At 34.8% G+C, this 19,502-nt stretch overlaps 1 pseudogene; it reads left to right on the plus strand.

The window, feature by feature from the left end:
• Positions 1-15,455: 15,455 nt before the first annotated feature.
• Positions 15,456-15,662, plus strand: LOC123392875 (annotated as a pseudogene).
• Positions 15,663-19,502: the final 3,840 nt, after the last annotated feature.

Genomic DNA, 19,502 nt, shown 5'->3' on the forward strand with positions numbered 1-19,502 from the left:
CAAAGTAGACTTCAAAAGCTCATATATGTTTTAAAATCAAATTGATGAAAGGAATCTAAGTTAGAAAGCAAACCCTGCGAAGCTGAAGTATTCAACATCTGCTTCATTTCAGAAAAGTTACTTTCCCTATGTCTGTATAAAAGTAGTTATGCATTTTGAAACTGCAAATTCTTTTTGGACTGATACAATAATGCAGGCTGTTTCTGCACTATTACAAATTACGTGTTTGTCATAACCAATTCCAAGAACATTTCAATTTCTTAAATTTTCCTAATTAGTGAGAACTGGTTTTTCCTCCATAATGTGCTCTAGCAAAAACTGGATTCACACTGTCACCTCAAAAAAATCACATTTAATTTTGAACATAATAGCATTCAAGACATCAGATATTTCACCTTTCAGCTAAGAAATTTCCTAAAACTTTTTTTAGATTACATGAATTGGATGAAACAATATCACATTTATCAGAATTAATTTTTTTGTTATTCTACTTAGAGTATCTGATAACATGTAAAATTTGTATTTAAATGCTCTTGAAATTCTTCTTCTGTGGATGGGAACTAGTATCACAGCTATTGCTTCACATTCTTTATGTGTGCAAGAAAGCCTGGAATTAAAAAGCAAGAAATTCTATCTAAACGCAAAATCAGACTTTACAGAGTAAATTGTAATCATACTTACCAGGTTCTTAAAATAACTCTTAATTTTTGTAGTAGATGCCAAGACTTTGTGGCAGTTTCTGGTCTTTGTGGGCTCAAGTATATCACTGTGGCTCCCATAGTAAGTGGTAAATATCAGCAAACATCTTGTGGAAGGTACATGCTTATCATCAACTTTCCAGAGATATTAAAATGCCAAAGGCATTTCACTGGACATTGACTTTTGTTTACTTTACATTCATTGTTGCCTTAAGAGTTTACCATAAAGTAAAGAAATGTGTTACCAAACCAAAAAAATAAATATTTGTAAATCGAGAAGACTGGAGAAAATCACTGTAGCAAAGTCATCAAGATTTTTCTCTGCTATAGGGCAGGACTGCTCAACCTCCGATCCCCACATATATTTTGTCTAAAATTCAAAAGTGTATGTTTCCCCATTTCGTTAGGTCCACTACTAGTGGCCAAGTCACATTTGTGTGGCTCCTAGGGTGTAACAGAGGCCACACCTAAACTGGTTGGTACAGGGCTGGGTCAATAGGATACAGAATTCCTAATCCTACCTAGACTGGAAAGAGTTAGCTGTATCTGGCCAACTAACTCTGAGAGCACTTCACTTATCAGCTAACACCTGAACACTGTCCTTGAAAAAGAGATGTTAGTTACCTCACTTTCCTCTATCTTAGAAGAGTTTCTTTAGTAAAGAAGTAAATAGAAGTAAATCTTTCAAATTTACACAGTTATAATAAGAACTCTGTTTTCTGTACATGTATCTCATACCACTAGATTAGATCATGACCAAAGCTGGAGGTACAAATTGTCTACATGATACATCCCATCTTATTTCAATACAACAACTAATAGTAATATTTCCTTGAAAACTAAAAACTCTGGGACAGATGCTAAAGCACATGGGTTTCTGAGGCACTAGATGGCAAGTTAAGTTGCTTAACTTTAAAACTCAAGTTTTTATGTTGCAATTTGTGTAATCAGTTCTCAAAGAAGGAGGCTTTCCTGGTAAGAACTTTTACAGACCAAAATGTATCACATTTGTCCCTATCAATCTCTTTTTTATCTATTGTAGTAAATCATTACTTTTTCACACTTCTACTCAATATGGAAGTGAAAGAGAGGCGCCTGCATAGCTCAGTCAGTTAAACAACCGATTCCTGGGTTCAGCTTAGGTCATGATCTTAAGATTGGGATAGAGCCCCATGTTGGGCTCTGTGTTTAGCTCAGCACTGAGTCTGCTTCAGGTTCTCTCTCCCTCCACCTTTGCTTTTCTCCCTACTCATAGTCTCTCTCTCTCTCAACTCTCTAAAATAAGTAAATAATAAAATCTTTAAAAAATGTAGAAGTGAAAGAAAATAAAAGGCACTTTAAAAAGAAAAAAAATAAGAAAAAGCAGTCCATAAAGAAATATAAGGAGAGCAATTTTCAGGTTGACCAACAATTCTAGGTGGGTGGTGTGGTAATTGGAAGTCCAGTAAACTTACCGTCTTTTTCTTCCATTGGCTAATAGATGCCATCTTGCTTTATTCTATTAAGATTGGCAGCAAATTAGTATAACTCACTATTTGATACATAGTTCATTCTGTTGTTTTATGGGTGATAACTCAATGATTCTTTGGTCTCCATTTGGAGCTGGTAGCTTTCTACTGACATCATACTTGGTGTCCAATTTCACAGACATATGTTATCTAGGGAAATTCTACAGTATAATACCCTGAATATATCTGTAGTACTTGTTAATGGAGGAGTCAATATAACAAACCACCTGTTGACATCTTACTTAATCTGGATATGTCCCTAGTAAGTAAAAATGTAGCAGAAATCATTGTCTTCTAAGAGAATGGCTAAACTGTCAGTTATGATTTTTCTCCCCGTGACTGCAACAATCTTATTTGTAATAAATCTTTTATCCTGACACTGGTAATAAATGATTATGTTTTGGGATCTCTGGAAATCACCCCTTTAGTATTTTAAAATGTTATAAGTTTTGAAAAACATAGTCCTATATCATATTGCTCTCTGGAAAAAGAAAAATCCTAATTCCCAAAATAGACAACACTACAAAATATAGTAAGATAATTTTCACATTTTTCAGACAATCAATGCTTAATACTCTCATTTCCTCAGCCTGGATTCCTCCATATATGTTCCTTACTGAAATTTAATTCAAGCAATTAAACCAAAACATACTTTGCATCTTTCTTTAATTTTGAAACTGATTTCCATTTCATGGCTGTCATTATGACATGACCAAATTAAACTGTGGATAATTGAACATTTCTTTTTATAATATGGCAATAACATTCATTCATCCTCATATAATTGTTTGGTTTGTTCAATGCAACCTAGTTATTAAGATGGGAAAAATAATTCACTAAATTAGTTAAATTTTTTCTAGCAATCTAGAAAACTGATTAAGGCCAATAATATATTTTTTAAATTACAACTTTAAACACCATGTGTTTTAAAGAAATTTTTAGGTAATCTTATTCTAGATCTAAATTGCTAACTGTTTCTATAGAAATTGCCGGAGGACTCATGAAGACGGAATTTACTGGGAAACTTCAGGGGAATAGATGTTCGTAAGAGCCTTGGGTCAAAGCTCTGATTATGTGATTAATTTATTGTATCACTTGAGAGGAGTCATATTAAGACCATGAGTCTCAACCATAAAATGAGGGGTTGGCTATGCTCTCCAAGGTACATTCTAGTTTGATATTTATCAACTGAGGTGTGAAAGAAAAATTGAGGTATATCTGAATAAACTCTTAAAGCCTTCGAATCTTTTTTTCTCCTAATATAATTCTTCATCTGGCTAATTCCTTCTCACCCTCCAGGTTGTAGCTAAAATACAATTTCTCCCCCTTTGCCTCCTCCTCCATTACTTCCAAATGAGATCGGTGGGCCTCCTATGTTCTCCTACAGCACCCTGTACTTACACCCATCAAATAAATTATAGACCACACAATTAATTGCCTATTTTCTTAAAAGAGAGTGCCAAGTATCATACACATTGTATCTCCAACATCTAGGATAATGTTCTGCATTAACACATGCACAATAAATATGTTAAATGAGTGAAATATTAAAGCCTGTATTCATAAAAGTAATTTTTACAAATTGTGCCTTAGAAGTACTAAGTACAGTCCAAGTAAAGTGAGTAACTGCACCAAATGCAAATGAAAAATTTGAATGGTACCTGTATACAGAAAAATAAAACTAGGATGAAAAAAGGGAGGAAAAGAAGAATAGGAAATATGGCTACTTAATTATACTTCCTTTCAATTTTTGTTATTGTTGTTATTACTTTTATGTGAAAGAAGATGATGAGTGACCAGAAATTTTGTTACGTTGGGCAGATTGAGTGAATGCTTTCTTAGGATATTTCGAATGAACAAAACATATTTACTATTAAAAATGACACGAGTTATTTTCACCTAGGAAATTTAAATGCATACTCTTACATATTCAGCCTGAAAAGCAAACTAAATATATTGGAAGTATGTAGCACAAAGTTACTTAATTGTTCTTGCCTTCTAAGTAATGACTAGAAGAATATATAAAGACAAGAAGAAGACAAAGTAATACTATCTGTCTTTGTAGTAAAAACAAAAATTCATAAGGTATTGAGTATAAGCTAATCCATAAATATACCTGGGGGAAGAAAATGTGCTACAGAAAGTAAATATGTATTTTGCTCAGTTGTATGCGTGCTCACACTGTTCTTAAAAATCTTCTTTTTTCAAAAAAGAAGATGTCATAAAAGATGACAAAGCACCATAATTCTCCTTGTTCGAACTTCTCGAAGTGCATTTTTTATATATCAAAGGTCAAACTCACAGGCTTGCTCAGCACGGAAAATAAAAAGCAAGTTCTAAGAAAATAGGTTACAAATGTTAAATGCTTCAGGTCATCAGGCCTGCCTGAAAGGGATTTCCTAACAAGGTTTGGAATACAGAAACAAGGGATGGCATGACGCAAAGTAACCTTCATCAGAAATGTTCCTGAAGGAAACTATCTTTACATCATGTAAAAACCTCACATCTAGAATTACAACACATTCTTTTTTTTCCCCCTGAGGACAAAATACAGAAAAATAATGTTCTTTTTATTTTTTATAATTTTAAAGATTTTATTTATGTGTATATGTATTTATTTATTAGAGAGAGAGCGAGCGCGCATGCACGTGTACATCTGAGCAGGGGAAGGGAGAGGGAGAGGAGGCTGGGGACTGACTGGCTCTGAACAGGAAACCCAACACAGGGCTTGATCTCAGGACCCTGAAATCATGACCTGAGCTGAAACCAAGGATTGGATGCCTATCTGACCAAGCCATTCAGGTGCCCTAATGATGTTCTTTAAAAAAAAAAAAAAAATGTTGTTGTTTAATTTATTCTCTGGAGAGGAAGACAGAGAGAGCACAAACAGGGGGAGAGGCCAAGAGAGAAACAGACTCCCTGCTGAGCTGGAAGCCATAAGCAAGGTTCAATCCCAGGACCTGGAAATCATGACCTGAGCCCAAGGCAGACTCTCAACCACCATTTTTTAGAAACCAAATTTTGGTTTGCCAAAATTTGAAAAACAAACCTTGAAAGCCTGTAAAGTTGTTCTTGATATGGAGCTGTCCATATTATCTGAACATAGAGGAACTTGCTAAGAAGTAATACTAGAAAATTCTGCTGTGCAACTGCACATAACAAGAACCTAAGGCAATTTCTATTATTAAGCTTTCTTAAAATGTAAAGATTATTATTTTAAGTGAGATATATAGTAAAAGTCTTAATGCTGACCTAGTTTAAGCCATTTAAGACAAAGTGAATTTACTAACTAATAAGCATATATTTTCCTAATCTTTAAGAAATGTAATATGTAAAGATGAGATACTAATTTTTAACTCCTGACTACTCAGACACATCTCTGTAACACAGGTGAACATGCTGAAGTATATTTGAATTTCTACTGGAAAACAAACATAGACATTAACTACTGAGAGTAACTGCTGTCTAGCAGGAGAATGCGACTGGGAGCCAATTTTTGATTTGGAATTCCTGATTTTCACTTGGTTCATGATTTATACTCTTAAAAAGAGTGTTTGCATTTACTGGTTGTGTGAGCTTGAGCAAGTTATAAGGTACTTTTCTCTAAATATCTCTCTGACAATGAAAATAAAACAAATCAACCAATATGTAGCAGAAGTCAACATTTTATTTTCTTTCTCTCTTCCCTTCCCTGTGCAAAAGCACTATGTGATTTAAGGGTCCATTAATGAAGCATTAAACCAAAGAATATTATAAATTTCAGTTTTGGAAATGTTCTTAAAGTTCTATGAATTCAATTCCATCCTTTCCTATATGACATAAAGCAGACCCAGGAAATTTAGGTAACTTGGCCAAAGTCATAAGTAGTACCAGCCAGAGATAAAACTTGTTCTCTAAACTTGTAGTCCAGTGGGGTTCCCAATTACACCTTCTTCAGAGGTTGTACTGCCTTTATAAAATTCTTGTATGTAGCTTCTTATTTAAGCAATGATTCTACCAAACCACACTGTCTTGGAAATGTTCAAATTTTTATGTCCTCTCCTTGGTTTACTGAGCAACCAAGTTCAGTCAAAACTATTTATGGCCATTTCTTCTTCTCTAATACAGAAATAAAAATGCTCACTATTATAAAGGTTCATAAATATTTGCATCCTAGAGCTACGCACTGAATGCACCCACACATGGTAATGACTGAGAAAAAATGAGAAAAGAATAAATGATCTTGAAGATTGAAATTACAAAATGTCAATGAACTGAAGAAGGACACATTAAGGAAATTCTTTTCGATGAGAAAGCACAAAGTAAAATATGAAATATTATGCAACCAACCTACAAACTTAAAAAAAAACAAAAACCCAAAGACATTGACAGCACACTGAGATAAGCTCTTGTTGCAGAAAATCCAGGTTTGAAATACTGCTCTAGAACTACTTATTAGAATATTGAATATTATGTAGGAGGATAAATTAAATTCTTTCCAGGCTGATTTGTAGAGCCTACTAGATAAAACCTTTCCCTAAAAAAAAAAAAAAAAAAAAAATCAGAGAGTCTTTCTACAGTTTAAAACATAGAGAAAAGGTCCCATGAGGTGTCCCTGTGCACAAAACTGCCTCAGTTTTCCTTATACAGAACTCCCCTCCTTTTTTTTTTTTTTAAATATTTTATTTATTTATTTGACAGGCAGAGATTACAAGTAGGCAGAGAGGCAGGCAGAGAGAGAGAGGAGGAAGCAGGCTTCTTGCTGAGTGGAGAGCCTGATGCGGGGCTCAATTCCAGGACCCTGGGATCATGACCTGAGCTGAAGGAAGAGGCTTTAACCCACTGAGCCACCCAGGGCGCCCCAGGACTCCCCTCCTTAAGCAGAACATCATTTCCTTGAAATGTTGCTTTCACCATATTTCTGTTGAGTATAAATCACGAACTAAGGGAAAATATTTAAGATATAAAAGGGATAATACAGAATCTATCATAAAAGGGAAGAATATGTGAAGAATGTCTTAGAAAACAGGATGCCTTCCATTTTTCTACACTTCTGGATTTGAAGCTGAATTCAAAATAAGTGCACTTTTTATGGTGATTAAATGCAAATTTTAATCGGCTAGCATTGGCATGATTAGAAATATGTATTCTGTTCTAGATGAAAACTCTTTGTCTTATTGAGAAGTGGGAATAAAACAATAAATCATCCTTAAAAGACAGTGGAAATTTTTAAACTTTGAGATTCAATAGTGGAATTATAAATTGAAGCCCAGGTGGGTGGATCAGTTATATTCATTTTTCATGTTACTTTGTACAAGTGTTTCCTCTCCACACATGTGATTTTGGAAATGTCTGTTTAATCCAACATTAATGTGTTTCCACTGTAGTAAAATTCTTTTAAGAAAGTAATGATTATAAGATGACCCTCTGCTAATTGTCAGGCATGTTTTTTACATTCATCTAATTTTCATCCTCAAAGCAAGTCCTTTGAGGTTTATATCATTATTTATATTATTTATATTATGTCAAATCTTAGTGGTAAGTGAATTACTTGCAGATATAACAGAGTTGGGATGACACCTAGGTCTGTCATTTTGGGTTTTTTGTGTATGTGTTAAATTATTAAATTATATAATTTAATTCATATCACATATTAATCTAACAAATTTTCATTTAAGTATTTTAACTATTTTCAGTAGAGTTGCAAAGCAAGTTATCTAATATTTATATATGTGTTTTTCCCCATCTTTATTGAGATATAATTGGCATAAAACCTTGTATAAGTTTGTGTTGATTTGATACATTTATGTCTTATACTATTGGTTACCATCATAGCTTTGGCTAACAGTGACATAATGTCACATAACTCCATTTCTTTTTTGAGGTGAAGACATTTAAGATCTACTCGATTAGTGACTTTCAAGAATGTAACATAGTCCTGTTACTTATATTCACAGTGCTGTATTACTAGATTTCCAGAACTTAGCCATCCTCTCACTGGAAGTTTGTACAATTTGTTCAGTATCTCGCATTTCCCCTATCCCTCATTCCGGGTAACCACCATTCTAGTTTCTGTTTCTGTGAGTTCAGTTTTTTTAGATTCCACATATAAGTGAGGTCATATGGTATTTGTCTTTTTCCTTGTTATTTCACTTAGCCTAGTGACCTCAAAGTCCATCCATCTCAACTTCCTTTTCATGTCTGAATAATGTTCTATTGTGTACGTAACAACATACCTTTATCCATTCATCTGTTGGTGAACTGTTAGCTTGTCTCCAAATCTTGACTATAGTAAATAATGCTGCAAAGAACATGAGAATGTAGATATCTCTTCAAGATATTGTCTTTGTTTCGTTTGAATATATACCCAGAAGTGGGTTTACTGGGTCATTTGCTAGCATGGGGTTTTTTGTTTCAAGTTGTTGAGGAATCTTCCTACTGTTTTCCAAAGTGGCTGCACCAGTTTACATTCCACCAGCTGTGTACAAGTGTTTCCTTTTCTCTACATCCTGGCAAACACTTATCTCTTATCTTCTTCTTCTTCTTTTTTTTTTAAGATTTTATTTATTTATTTGACAGAGAGAACACAAGTAAGCAGAGCAGCATGCAGAGAGTGAGGGGGAGACCAGGCTCCCCACCTTAGCAGAGAGCCTGCTGCAGGGCTCGATCCCAGGACCCTGAGATCATGACCTGAGCAGAAGACAGAGGCTTAACCCTCTGAGCCACCCAGGCGCCCCAGTCTCTTATCTTCTTGATGATAGGCATTGTCACAGGTATGAGGTGATAGTTCATCATGGTTTTGATATTCATTTCCCTGATGATTAATTATGTTGAACATTTTTTCATGTAGCTGTTGACCATTATTGTATCTTTCGGGAAAAAATTATTTATTTAATTCATCTGCCCATTTTTTAAAGTTAGTTAGTGGGTTACGTTGTTTATTTAAGTAATCTCTACACCTGATGTAGTGCATGAACCCATAACCCAGAGAATAAAAGTTGCATGCTCCACTGACTGAGCCAGCCAGGTGCCCCATCTGTCCATCTTTAAATTCTTTGTTATTGGGCGCCTGGGTGGCTCAGTGGGTTAAAGTCTCTGCCTTCGGCTCAGGTCATGATCCCAACGTTCAGGGATCCAGCCCAGAACCAGCCCCACCTGGGGCTCTCTGCTCAGCAGGGAGCCTGCTTCCTCCTCCCTCTCTCTCTGCCTGCCTCTCTGTCTACTTGTGATCTCTATCTGTCAAATAAAATAAATTAAAAAAAAATCTTTAAATTCTTTGTTATTGAACAGTAGAGTTCTTTGTACATTTGGGCATTAACCCTTAACAGAACTATTGTTTGCAAATATTGCTTTCTCATATTATTGATTGTTTCCTTTGCTATGCAGAATCTTTTTAACTTAATGTAGTCCCCTTATTGCTTTTTGCTTTTGTTGCTTGTCTTTTTGTTTTCACATCCAAAAAGTTGTTGTCAAGACCAATGTCCAGAGCTTTCTATGTTTTCTTGTAAGAGTTTTACAGTTTCAGGTCTTATGTTTAAGTCTTTAATCATTTTGAGTTAATTTTTGTGAGTGTAAAATAGGGGTCCACTTTCATTTTTCTGCATATGCTTCCCCAGTACTCCCAACACCATCTATCAAAGAGACTGTCTCTTTCACTCTGCGGATTCTTGGCTCTCTTGTGAAATATCAGTTGACTATTTATATGGAGATCTCTTTCTGAGTTTTTGATTCTTTTATTTCTTTTGCCTGTTTTTATGTCAGTACCATATTGCTTTGCTTACTATATCTTTGTAGTATAGTTTGAAATGAGGAATTGCGATGCTTCCAGCTTTGTTCTTTCTCAGGATTGCTTTCCTAGCCAAGGTCTTTGTGACTCCATATGAATTTTAGAACTGTGTTTTCTATTTATGTGAAAAGTCCCCACTGGGATTTTGATAAGAATTGTATTGAATCTTTAGATGATTTGGGGTAGTTCTTTCAAACAATGTGCAAATCCTCTCTTCAATCTCTTTTTGTCTTATCAGTCATTTGAAAAAATAAGGATATAAAAAATACTTAATTTTAGAATGATTATTCATGTAAAATGTTTAGAGTAATTCTTATTATGTAGTCTACTTTTTATAAAGGTTATTTTTCTCTAATTTAGAAATATAAACAGCTTTCTCTGAGTTGGGATAAAATTTAAAATACTGCAGACTAAATAAAATTTAAAAGTAATATTTGGGGGGATGTCTGGGTGACTCAGTTTGTTAAGCATCCATCTCTTGATTTTAGCTCAGATCTTGATCTCAGGATTGTGAGTTCGAGCCCCACATCAGGCTCTAAGCATGAGCCTGTTTAGGCTTCTCTCCATCTTCCTCTGCCCCTTTCTCCCCTCTCTGTCCCTCTCTAAAATAAGTTAATTAATTAATTAATTAATTAGAAAGTAATTTCTTTGATGACCAAACAAACTGTAAAGATCTAAGTTTACCATTCTCAATGCCTTTAAGTGATTTTCTTTTTCTTTCTTTTCTTTTTTTTAAAAGATTTTATTTATTCATTTGATAGAGAGAGACACAGCGAGAGAGGGAACACAACCAGGGGAGCAGTGGAGGGAGAGAGAGAAGCAGGCTTCCTGCTGAGCAGGGAACCCAATGTGGAGCTTGATCCCAGGACCCTGGGATTCTGACCTGAGCAGAAGGCAGATACTTAATGACAGAGCCACACAGGCACCCCCATTTAAGTGATTTTCTAATGAAAATTACTACAATTTGGCCCAAGGCCTATGAGGCCAAATACGGATTTTATGGATCTTATCTTTCCAGAAATGAACCATTGCTTTGCTATATACCAGAACTCAGGAAATGTCTTAATATACGAAAAGTTCTATTTTTTATTGGATATATTGTTGTGAACGGAAAAGCTTCAATAGAAATGATTAGAATGGTTGTTTTATAATAGAGAACTTTAAATATTGCAAGTGAAATAATTTACTTTATTGAAAAATACAAAAGTAAAATAATCAAAACTAAAATCAAACAAAAGTTTAAAATACAGGAAAGGGAATTTTAGCAGGAAATCATGATAAAAGAGTGACTTAACAGTTAATTCTGGACATTTAAATTGCAGTGACACAAGCTTCTGGTGCCAGTTAAGAGCTTTCTGCTCCAAATGTTCCAACAGGAAAATCACCAAGAGATATTTACCTTCCCAAAAGCCCCTTCATGAAGTTCCCATAAAATAAAGGAATACCTGGGTCTCAATGCCTAAACTGAGCCTTTATCAGTAACTTATAGGTAATCTAATTTCCATAAAAAATTCTTGCTAGGCTTTAATTGATTTGTTAATGACAATATAAGATACATAGTTTATACTTTAACATATTGTATTATTTTGTAAACTAGATTATATTCAGCATAGATTGTACTTTTATCCTTCTTTCTATTCTTTTCAATATGGTGAGTCAAACCCTAAAGGAAGAATTTTCTGTATTAGCTATTCTCATAAAAAAGTAGACAAGATGTCTTTTTTTTTTTTTTTTACCTCTGAGATAACTTACAGAATTTTCTTCTATCCCCTAGAAAGAAGTTTTCTATTCCATTTCTAACTTGTGCCTGTAAATATAAAAATTGACACCTTTTGACAACTCAATGGAAACATAAGTCAAAACTTTTCCTAAGAAAGTATCAATAGATAAAGAATACACTAAGATAAATAAAATTAAAAATTAAACAGTTGAAATATAAATATAGACTGTAATTTAGTTAATAGTATTGTACCAACCACCTGATTTTGATGATTGTATTATAGTCATGTAAAATGTTATCATTGAGGGAAAATAGGCAAAGGGCACATGGACCTCTGTATTATTTTTACAATTTCCAGGTAGACTTTAACATTATTTTGGAATAAAAAGGTTTTGTTTTCAACCCAAATATGGTAGAAAATTTTTATACTAGAATATTTACTCCTAGCATCATTTAGTCCACATGTTAGTAAATGAAGTGATGAAGCATTTGTCATATTCATCATTTCCAGCACGTGGCTCTCTGTTACCAATCCTCCCTGTCAATACTGTAATTAACCGTGTTGGATGCAGGAGAGAAATGACATACCTAGAAAACTTCTAGCGTATTCCCTTATTGTGTTTAGCTCTCAAAAATAATCAGGTCCAGAATATCTTACTAAAATACTTTGGGTAGTGTACACAATGGTGTTTCCTTAATGAAGCTCTGAAATTCATGTTTCATTTTTCTGCCTCTGAAATAAACCTAATTACATTAAACTAGCTCCCACCAAGAAGGCATCAAAAAGATCTTTCTCGTGCATCATTCTTTCCAAATGCTTTTATCAATGTGTATGCCAAGAACAAGGGTCATTTTATGGGACACATGAGAATATATATATATATATATGTATATATATATATAAAATCATTTTACGAACTCTAAAGCAAAAAGTACCCATAAAGATGCTGTGATCATTTCTGTTTGAATCACTCTAACGAAGTCTTCAGAATGTTTCTGAATGAGATGAGACGAAAGTATATGGCCTTTTACTGAAGAGATTAGACTCTGCAGTGGGTAGATGGAGTTAGACAACTCTCAGTATGTCCGAATCTCCATTTCCTATGAAAACAGAGATAAAGAATCAGGAATTGTGAAGATTTTTTGTTATGTAATTATGTTAAATTGTCTAGGACAATTGTTAGCATATATAAGAAACTTGCATATAATGTTTCATTCCCCTCATTCCCTTTAAAAGACAGAAATTAAATTATCCTTTGACAAGTGAATCCCACATTCCTTAAGAGAACATGTCCTGTCCATTATTAAGCTCCAGGTTCTATGGTCATTTGGAGATAATGTCTTGAGTATTTTTGCATTGACTATTTAAGGACTAACAGGAGCCCTGAAGCTCTAAAGATGAAATACACAGACTATAAGTAACAGAGAAAGCATTTCCTGTTATTATAGCTACACAGTAATACATTATATTGATTTGAATTTTTATTATCCTGAATTGTTTTTAACATAACACAGCTTTCATTGTGAAACCAAACTGGACCAGACTGTCAGCATTTAGCACAGTGCCTGACACATAATACCCAGAAATGTTCATGGGATGAATAAATGAATGAATGAAATACTTCTCTAGTGATATTTGGGAAAAGTAGTTAAGTGATTCAATGCATTTCTTTTATGCAGCTACAAGAACAAGTAAGACATAATTATTAGGATATGTTGTACAGTTTTATAGAAAAGTTTCAGAAGAACATCACTGAACAGGCCATCATTTTAATCTAAACCACAATGGCTTAAATTTATAGTAACCTCCTTTTGTATGGTTCTAGGTGATTAATTACATACAGATCCTGATAATGGAAGTATGTGCTAACAACAATATTAAAAAGGAAACCAGTTGCTCAAAAATTATCAGTGGGGCACCTGGGTGGCTCAGTGGGTTAAGCCTCTGCCTTCGGCTAGGGTCATGATCTCAGGGTCCTGGGATGGAGCCCTGCATCGGGTTCTCTGCTCAGCGGAGAGCCTGCTTCCCCCTCTCTCTCTGACTGCTTCTGCCTACTTGTGATCTCTCTGTCAATAAATAAATAAAAACTTTAAAAAAAATTATCATAAGTGACTCTTAATCTCACAAAACAAACTGAGGGTTGCTGGGGGGAGGGGGTTTGGGAGAAAGGGGTGGTATTATGGACATTGGGGAGGGTATGTGTTTTGGTGAGTGCTGTGAAGTGTGTAAACCTGGTGATTCACAGACCTGTACCCCTGGGGATAAAAATATATGTTTATAAAAAATAAAAAATTATATTAAAAAAAAATTATCAATGAATCTTTTGTCAAGTGGTAGAATTAGAATGCCTATGTAAGAACGTGGAATTCAACACCATATGCTTGATAAAAAAAAATGCATTTTCTATGTGAATAAGTAATGAAATATTAAAATTCATCCATTCATTCTCAAGATCTCCAGCATCAGTCTTTCATCCCTACTTGCTCCTGGCTACCGCAGTTATTCCAATGCCTGAATCTTTAGGACCGGCCCACTGCACTCTTCAACTGCTGCGTGCTCAAGTGTCAGTCTCTCCATTATAGCCATAGCAGCTGTCCCCAGGTATATAATCACCAAGTGACATGATGTCTACAATGAGTCCTATCATGTCTTATAGCTCTATTAGCCTCAGTCACCAACAGAAATTTACACCTGTGCCCCTTTCTAGTCAATCCCAAAACTTGGTCAGCAGCATTCCCTCTGTTGCTGTAAAAAGTAAATTAGCAGTACTTGTTAATGAACTACATGTAAATGGACTCAAAGAGTATATATTTTCATGTCTGGTTTCTTTCCTTTTGCCAGACAAAAGAAGTTTGAAATCTATTACTGTGTTGTATCAATAATTTATTCCTTTTATATTGAGAGGTAGTACATGTTCTGAATACATTACAATTTGTATATACATTTTCCTATTGTTAGACATTTGGATTGTTTCTAGTGTTTGGCTATTGTAAGTAAAGATACTATTAATATTCTCTTATAAGTCTTTGTGGACATATGTTTTTTATTTTTCTAATAAATGCCTGTTTAAGGTAGCATATATTTAATTAATCTTTTCAATTATTTTATATAGCAGTTATCTTACATCTTCTACTAGAAATCTTTTGTCAATCTTTAAATATATTTATATAAAGAGAGAACATACATAAATATATATAAATATAAATATATATATATATTTTTTTCCTCCCTGTATGTAATTTGTCCCCTTATGTCTTTAATGTAATCTTTTCATAAAATGTTTTGAATTTTGGTCTAGTTCAAATTTTCTTTTTTTCTTTTTTTTTTGGCTAGTGCTTTATGATTCTTTCCAAAGAATATTTGTCCACCTTAAGTTTGTGAAGTTTGTGAAAGTTTTCTCCTATGATTTCTTCTAGAATTTTTGTAGATTTAAAAGTTATGTTGAGATCTTTGAGCTGTCTTCAGTTAACGGTAGTGTCTGCTATAAGGTATGGGTTTAAGTATATTTTGTTTTATTTCAAAAGACAGTTTGTGCACCATTTGTTCAAAGGATTTATTTTTTTGTTTGTTGCTTTGGTTGCAAATCAGTTGACTGTGTAAGTATCAGTATATCTTTGAACTCTCCATTCTGGTCCACTTATCTATATTTCTAGATTTAGCTATTCTATTTTAATAACCACATGTTAAAGTAAGGCTTTAAATCAGGAAATGCAATTCCTCCAAATCTGTTACCTTACATTATTGTTTTGTTTGTTGGAGATCCATCGCTTCTCGGCCTTTTGGCTAAGATCAAGTGTAGTATCTGTTCTTATCAGTTTGTTGGAGATCCTTTGCATGACCATTTAAGTTTTAGGATCAGTTTGTTAATATTTACAACAAAGACAGATGAAATTTGGATCAAGGGTGCCTGGAGTTTATACATCAGTTTGAGGATAAGTGAAATTCTATTATCAATTTATCTTTGCAATATGATACAGTGTTCAGTATAGAGGTCTTGCATTTTATCTGTTAAATTTGTTAAATTTCTCCCTGATTATCTTATTCTTGATGTTACTGAAATAAATGTTTATATTTTAATTTTATTAATTGCTTTGATTAACATATAGAAATACAATTAATTTCTATATATTATGTTGTATGAAATGAAATTTCTAAATTTTCTTATTAGTTCCAGTAATATTTTTTATAGATTTCCTAGGAGTTTCTTTGGAAATAATTATATTAACTATAAATAAAGACAGTTTAAATTCATTTAATTCAATCTCTACTTCAATTTGGTAATTTGTGTTTTCCTTTTTTATTTTTTTTGTAGGTAAATCTGGAAAGTTTTTTAACCTTTAGAGAGAACTAAGTTTTGTCTTTTAAAATTTTTATCTACTGCTTTTCTTATTTTTTTTTTAATTTCATTGCTTGCTCTTATACTATTTTTAAATAACTTTTACTCTGGGATTAATTTGTTTTTCCTTTCCTTGCTTCTTAAAAACTTAGAATTATTGCTTTAGTTATTTTTTTCTTCATATAGGGATTTAAAAGTATAAGTTTCTAAGAAATGCTTTTACTATATCCGCTAAATGTAATGTGCTATGTTTTCATCATTATTCAGTGAAAATATTTTCCTACTTCTTGGTGGTTTTTTAGAATATTCATAGTTTAGTTACAAAAGTGTACTTAATTTCCAAATATTTGCATATTGTCTAGATCTTTTATTGTCATTGGTTACTAGTTTAATTCTAGATATGTTACTGTTATTGGTTCCTAATTTAATTCTATGATAGTTTTAGTTCAGAATTTGTAATATTTGTCTTTTAACGATTTTATTATTTATTTGAGAAAGAAAGAGTATGTGTGCATGTACAAACTGGGGGAGGGGCAGAAGGAAAGGAGCAGGAGGAGAGACAGAATCCTGAGTGGACTTCTGTGCTGAGTGCAGAGCCCTACCTGGGACTGGATCTCATGACCCTGAGATCATGACATGAGCCAAAACCAAGAGCCGGTCACTCAACAACTGAGCCACTCAGGCACCCCAGAACTTATAAGATTTTAATCTTGAGTTAGGTTCATTTTATAGCCAAGCAGAAGTTTGCCTTGGGGAACATGCACAAAGTTTACACATTTTGTACTTGTTGCAGTCCTATTCAAATAATGTCAATTAGATCAAGTTGTTTAACAAAGGTGTTCAAATTTTCTTAATCCTTACTTATTTTTTTTTTCTTGTGGATCCTCCCTGGATTAACAGGTTCCTATATCCAAATGTCTGTTACATATGTCAGCTTTAATGTCTAAAAGGTATTTCAGACTTCACAAAGGAAACTTTTGCCCAAATATGTCCCCCCACCAAGTCTCCACTAATTCAATAAGTTCCCCCACCATTCATCCCTTTGTCCTTTGCTCAGGTCAAACACTAAGAATAATCTTTTATTTCTTTTTCTCTCTCTCCTTCTCTTCTTTTAAATCTTACACACCACTTTCAATCCATTAATGGATTCCATTCCATTCCATTCTACCCCAATGTCAGATGAAATCTGACATTTTATTGACATCGCTGCTGTTAAATCTGCAGTCCTGTCATGGTATCTTTCACTGACTGTTCTCACTGCACTGTCCCTCTGCTCATGTCTTCACATCCCAGTTGTCAAAAAGAGCCAGGACAATCTCGTTAGATCCTCCTTTGGCTTCCTATTGCAACCAGAATTACATAAACTCCATATCATAATCTCTATAGGCCCTACATGAGCTGGCCTCTTCATATTTCTCCAATTCATCTCAAGTTACTCTTCCCCTCCTTCATTATTCTTCAGACATGGTAGCTTCCCCCACTCCCACCAGCAATTGGGGTTTGAGGATTTGGCACTTCCTATTTTTTTTACTTGGAGTAGTAGTCTTCCTCTAGATTATCTGATTACCTTTTTCTCTTTATGAAATTCTCAACACAAATACCAACTCTTCAGAGGGACCTTCCTTGACTTCTCCAATTCAAATACTACCCACCATCACTTCCTCTTTTTCAAGACCCTTTTATTCCCTGAAACTATTTTATTCAGTTGTTTATACGTTCCTTATCTTCCTTATTTCTGGAATGTAATATTATCAAGGGAGGAGATAGATAAATGGTGTTCAGTGCTCCTTGCTCCTGTTGTATACCTTCTCTCCTCTTGTGCAGTACCTGATTCATGGTATCTACCCAATAAAGACTGATTGATTAAATAACTCCATCTCTCCGAGTTGGGACAAGAGACCCAGGCATTTGATTTGATAAATATTCACAGATTTCACTAGATATGTGGCTTTCTGATAGAAAGCCATGAATGGGAAGATTCCTGTAAGTCATTCCCCTTTGAAAGAACCCTCACTTTTTCAGTTTCACTTAAATCCCTTCACTATATTTTAAATCAGTTCCCCCTATCTCAAGCCAGTATATGAGGAACAGCTGCCTGCTTTTGCCATTTAAAAACCATCATAAAGTTAAACCTCTTCCTTCTTTCCAAACGAAATAATTCTGCCTTAAAAAAAAAAAAAAGTCCTGCCATTTTTAATACTTCATAAAGTTCTGTATGCTTACCCTTGAAGTTTTTCTGTGCTTTATTTGCAGCCTTAGCTGATTGAACTTTTTGCCATAAGCAAATGTTCTGTATCTGTGCTGTCCAATACAGCAAACCCCTAGCCATATGTGTGTAACAAGAAACTTAGTGGCTGAATTTTAAAATTTTATTTAATTTTAATTAATTGAAATTTAAATATCTACATGTAGTTAGTGGTCACTGAGTTAAAACAGTTCTTTTGGAAATTGTGGAATATTCTATATACTCTGAGGCAGAAACACATTTTACTTATTAGTTAGTGACCCTTATTAAATATGAAATAGGATATTATTTTTAAGTTTTGGGGGGAAACATGCTCCAACACATTATTTAAAGCAAATTTTGAATTTAGATTGTCTTAAACTTGACTTTAATTATAAAATTGATACTAGAACATTAATTAGGTATATAAAAATCTTTTATGGAGGAAGTTGACATTAAGAATTTTTATTTACGGAGGGGAGGAGTCAAGATGGCGGAGAAGTAGCAAGCTGAGACTGCTTCAGCTAGCCGGAGATCAGCTAGATAGCTTATCTAAAGATTGCAAACACCTGAAAATCCATCGGCAGATCGAAGAGAAGAAGAACAGCAATTCTGGAAACAGAAAATCAACCACTTTCTGAAAGGTAGGACCGGCGGAGAAGTGAATCCAAAGCGACGGGAAGATAGACCCCGGGGGGAGGGGCCGGCTCCCGGCAAGCGGCGGAGCAACCGCGCACAAAATCAGGACTTTTAAAAGTCTGTTCCGCTGAGGGACATCGCTCCAGAGGCTAAACCGGGGCGAAGCCCACGCGGGGTCAGCGTGGCCTCAGGTCCCGCAGGGTCACAGAAGGATCGGGGGTGTCTGAGTGTCGCAGAGCTTGCGGGTATTGGAACGGGAAAGCCGGCTACAGAGACAGAGCTGACAGTAAGCTCGCAGCTCCGTGTTACCTTGAACCGGTCGCAGGCTCGGTGAGCTCGGAGCGCGGCCGGAGGTCAGGCAGACGGGAGTGACTGGGCGCTGTTCTCTGAGGGCGCACTGAGGAGTGGGGCCCTGGGCTCTCGGCTCCTCCGGGCCGGAGACCAGGAGGCCGCCATTTGTATTCCCGTCCTCCGGAACTCTACGGAAAGCGCTCAGGGAACAAAAGCTCCTGAAAGCAAACCCGAGCGGATTACTCACCCCGGCCCCGGGTAAGGGCGGTGTAATTCCGCCTGGGGCAAAGACACTTGAGAATCACTACAACAGGCCCCTC

Source organism: Mustela putorius, unplaced genomic scaffold (assembly GCF_011764305.1).
Source record: "Mustela putorius furo isolate JIRA1106 unplaced genomic scaffold, ASM1176430v1.1 tig00000640_pilon_pilon_pilon, whole genome shotgun sequence".
Classification (NCBI taxonomy): domain Eukaryota; kingdom Metazoa; phylum Chordata; class Mammalia; order Carnivora; family Mustelidae; genus Mustela; species Mustela putorius.